Below are 5,218 nucleotides of genomic sequence, written 5' to 3' on the forward strand. Positions count from 1 at the left end.
ATTGGATATATAGCCTGGAAATGAATGTGTGTACAAGATTGTGTGAGCGTGCATGAACACATGTGGGAGAGTAGATGTATGAGCAGCCACTGGGTAGGAAAGGTGGACCTTTCCCCCATATTCCATATCCTTCTCTCTTTTTTCATCTATAACTATTACTTTTTTCATGGTAATGATATAAGTCCATATTTATTAATTCTCTGTCCACATTTTTGCATCTCCTTTCTGTTATACATTTCATTTTTATTCTTTAGTGTAATGTCTTTAATCATATAATGAAATGAAAATTTTTACTTACTTCTTGTAGATAAAGGTAATGTATCTAAGACCAAACTCTTTTACAAAAATATTCAGTGACTACCTTCTATTATTTGAAATGATTTGAAAATTTATTCAGTGTACTTAAGATTTTATTTAGAGTACTGAACTAATACTTCAGGTTATATTTTATAAAGGTACATGTTTCATCATAAACATACCAAAGACTCATAAATGAAAGGCTTTTCCTATTCTTTCTTCCTAGTCTTCCTGATCTGCTCACTTAACATACATCGAATTCAGACACATATTAGGAGTGGCATAGTGAAGAAGTCATAAACCCTAACATGCATGTTGAGGGAGTAAAAATGTGCATGTCTTATAAATACAAAATAGATGAATTCTTACATAAAAACATTCTTGGAAAGGAGAAAGACTTAACAAGAACCTGATGTTGTCTTTACTCTCCTTTGTCCAACATAGACTGGAAAATGTGACCAACCAGTCAGCAGGGATGGAATTCTTCCTCATGGTATTCTCTGACACCAGAGAGCTCCAGGTTTTACATGGCTTTCTGTTTTTGCTTATTTACCTGGTGACTCTTATGGGAAATCTCATTATTGTCCTGATCGCTCTGGATTATTGTCTTCACACCCTCATGTACTTCTTCCTGAAGAATTTATCACTTTTTGATGCCTGCCTCTTTTCCACCACACTTCCAAAATTATCCTGAACTCTTTATCCCACAGTGACACCATTTCTTTCTCGGGATGCATATTACAGGTAATGTTAGTCATTCACTTTTCTGGGTCTGAGCTTTTCCTTCTAACTGCCATGTCCTATGACCGCTATGTGGCCATCAGTCACCCACTGCACTATGATGTCAGCATGAACAGGAGAGTCTGTGTGAGGATGACAGCTGCCTCCTGGTCTCTTGGGAGTATCTTTGGGGTCTTATATTCAGCTGGTACTTTCTCTTTATCTTTCTGTGGCTCCAGAAAATTTCCTCAGTTTTTCTGTGATGTCCCCTCCCTACTGAAGATCTCTTGATCAAAGTCTTATGTCATCATTGATATTAGTGAGGCAATTGGGGTTATGTATGCACTTTTCTGTTTAGTGTCCATTGGCTTTTCATATATGTACATTTTCAGTACAGTGCTGAGAATGCCATCATTCCAAGGGTGGTCAAAAGCCTTTTCCACTTGCACACCACATGTCATAGTTGTAACAACATTTACTGTGACAGGCACCATTGCCTCTCTGAAGCCAGTCTCTGATTCTCCACATCTTGTGGATTTTTTGGTGTCTGTGTTCTATTCTGTGTTGCCTCCATCTTTGAACCCCATAATATACAGCCTAAGGAACAAGGAAATCAAAGCAGCTGTGAAGAGGTTTCTATGGAAACTAAGTCATTATACATTCTATGGGGAAAAACAATAAAACTAGAATATATAAAGCTAAATTCCATATATATATGTATCTTATAATCTAGGGTGGACATCGATATCCTATATAATAAAATATTCACTTTATTTAAAAGTGCTAGGATAAAGTTGACATATTCATGCTTATTAATAAACATTCATTAACTCAGAACCTCCAAGAATAGCATATTCATTACCTAGTATCTGTGCATGTAAATTGTTTCAGAAACACTACAACAGTTTTTCAGATGGCTTACTGAAGATGTCCATGTACTACTTTTTTTGAATATGTGAATAGATTACTTTACATGACATACAGGAACTCAGAAGATGTAATTCAATTAATGAGCATGAGATGAGGTGCTTATCTTAGACTATCCAAGGAGCCCTAATCTAATCAAAAGTGGGATATTTCCAGACTTGTTAGAGGGAGATGTGTCTATGGAAGTGTGGTCTTCCATTGTTGGATTTGTAGATGGAAGGTGGTCATGAGCCAATATATAGACAGAGGCAGCCTCTGGAGACTGGAAAATGCAGGAACAGATAGTTCACTGGAGACCCAAGAAAAGAATGCAGCCATACCAACCACATCCTTATTTTATCCCAGTGTGGTTGGTGTTGGATTTCTAAATTACAGCACTTTAAAACAAAACATGCTATTAAACCACAGAATTTGTGAAATTTTGCTACAGAATAAACAGAAATTTAACAAAAGCATTAAATACTTGTCTTCTTGAGTATCTCTTAAATGAGAATTTCTTTAGAATAGATGTGCAGACTCTGAAACTAAAGGTCTTAATTAAGGGTAAAAAATAATTTAAAAATCAGACATATATCAAAATATTTATAATTTTGCAGAATAATTCAGATTCTTTTACTCTTTATCCACTAGATTTTATCCACTACCATTTTTATTTTATATGAAAAATATCTATCTATATAAACAAATAAATAAATAAATAAAATTAGATATTTTTAATATTTAGCTTTAGTATTATTAATTTGGATTTTTAATAGCTTATTAAAATTAGACTTAATTTTATTACTTCTTAAATTAGTTTAAAACATTTAATTACTTGTGTTTCTTCAACTAGGAAAGTGTTTAATTCCTATGTGGTATTTGTTGTTGAGACTCAGTATATGAAGATTATCTACTGCCAACTGTAGAGCTACCTGTGTGTGGAGGGAGCCCAGTGTGTTGGGGAAAGCTAGCAGAATATGGTAGGACGGGCCGCACCATGAGTGCCAAGGACAAGGTGGTGGTCCAGCACTCAAAGATAATCAACAAAAACATTCAGAATGACAGCAAGAAGGTGGCACGGGAGCTGAAGTTGCTGCTTTTGGGTGCTAAGGAGTCAGGGAAGAGAACCATTGTCAAACAGATGAAGATCATCCATGAGGATAGCTACTCACAAGAGTAATGCTGGCAGGGGCGCCTGGGTAGCTCAGTCGGTTAAGCGACTGCCTTCGGCTCAGGTCATGATCCTGGAGTCCCGGGATCGAGTCCCGCATTGGGCTCCCTGCTCGGCAGGGAGTCTGCTTCTCCCTCTGACCCTCCTCCCTCTCATGCTCTCTGTCTCTCATTCTCTCTGTCTCAAATAAAATAAATAAAATCTTTAAAAAAAAAAGAGTAATGTTGGCAATACCATGCAGTCCTCTACATCAACACCATCTAGTCCATCATGGCCATTGTCAAGGCTTTGGGCAATCTGCAGATTAACTTTGCCAACCCCTCCTTCACAGATGAGGCTAGGGGCCAACAAGTATGACTAAGCAGGCAGCTACATCCAGAATAAGTCTGAGGAACTGAACAAGTGCAAGGATACCAAGGTGATCTATACACACCTCACCTGGACTACTGACACCAAGAACATGCAGTTGGTGTTTGATGCTCTCACCAGCTTCATCATCAAGAACAACTTGAAGGACTGCAGCCTCTTCTGAGGGCCAGTGGGCTCTCACAAGATGAGACAGCACCAACTCTGCTCCCACAACCCCTGAGGAAAATGGGGGCAAGAGGACTAGGCTCCCCAAGTGGCCCCAACCCACATTGGCCACCTTCCCCCTTTCTTCTTTCTGTTTATGGGTCCTCAACCCTTCCCTCAACTCCAGAGACTCAGGAGAGGAGCTGATACAGGTCTCTCTGTTTCAAGTCAGCCCTTGGTTCAGATGCTGGTGCTGGGAATGGCCATGGTAACCCCTTCCTGGTCATCTGTTCTGGTTTTAACCATTGTCTTTTTCTGTGATGGGGTTGGGGAGCACACGCTGAATCTCCCAAAGCCTGTGGCTGGAGGGACATGTACTTCACCTTGGGACTCCTGGCTTTGCTAAATACCAGCCCCTGACTCACCCCAAGTCCAATGTTTATAGAGAACCTCTTGCCCTTCCACCTCTCCCGGGCTCCAGGTCTACAAAGGAAAAAGCAAAAGAAGCATGAGAGGCCACTATTCCTGGAGACTACTTGTTCATTTTTGTAGCTTTTAAAAAAATGAAAAAAAAAATAAAAGAAAGTAAAGGGGAAAACAAAGACAAAACTGCAAACCTAGAAAACTTTTATAGAGAAAAACTATTTAAAATTGTCAGATCATGGGGTGCCTGGGTGGATCAGTCATTAAGTGTCTGCCTTTGGCTCAGGTCATTATCCCAGGGTCCTGGGATCGAGCTGGGCATCGGGCTCCCTGCTCAGTGGGGAGCCTGCTTCTCCCTCTCCCACTCCCCCTGCTTGTGTTCCTGCTCTCCTTATCTCTCTCTCTGTCAAATAAATAAAAAAAATCTTTAAAAAATAAAAGCTATCAGATCATGACCAGCACCCACCCAGCACCCTTACATGATTCCACATTTTGAGTGTATCTGATGGTTTACACCCATCCCTGTGCTAACTGACCCTTGTGCTTGCAGCATCTCTGCCCTGCCTTCCACAGAATTGGATTCCAAGCACAGTTCCAGACATCTGGTAACATCACTGAGGGTTCTGTCCCCGGGGCCATGAACCCTGGCTTCATTAACCTGAATGTAGCACCTTAGCTCTAATGTAGGAACCACCATGGCCTGCTGAGGGCCATAATCCTCATGTGCTTGCCCCAGTCCCAGGTCCTTCAGGATTGAACACTTCTTGGTTTTCTCTATTTCCTTCCCATGTCCATTTGTTTTGCTTCTTAAATTCCACATATGAGTGAAATCATAAGGTATTTGTCTTTCTCTGACTTATTTCGCTTAGCATAGTACCCTAGCTCCATCCTGTCCTTGCAAATGGCAACATTTCATTCCTGTTTTGGCTGAGTAATATTCCATCAAATTTCTTTCTCCATTCATCAATCTATGGATGTTTGGGCTCTTTCTATAATTTGGCTATTGTTGCTGCTGCTGTAAACATCAGGAATGATGCATCCCTTCAAATTAGGTAATTCGGTAAATACCTAAGAGTGTAAATGCTGGATGATATGGTAGTTATATTTTATTTTATTTATTTTATTTTATTTATTTGATTTGATTTGATTTTATTATGTTATGTTAGTCACCATACAATACATCATTAG

The 5,218-nt window shown here is 39.5% G+C and overlaps 1 pseudogene; it reads left to right on the forward strand.

The window, feature by feature from the left end:
* The first annotated feature begins 386 nt into the window (after nt 1-386).
* LOC102732921 (olfactory receptor 14K1-like) lies at nt 387-1,698 on the forward strand (annotated as a pseudogene).
* Nucleotides 1,699-5,218: the final 3,520 nt, after the last annotated feature.

Source organism: Leptonychotes weddellii, chromosome 7, assembly GCF_054177405.1.
Source record: "Leptonychotes weddellii isolate Sample4059 chromosome 7, ASM5417740v2, whole genome shotgun sequence".
Taxonomy (NCBI): domain Eukaryota; kingdom Metazoa; phylum Chordata; class Mammalia; order Carnivora; family Phocidae; genus Leptonychotes; species Leptonychotes weddellii.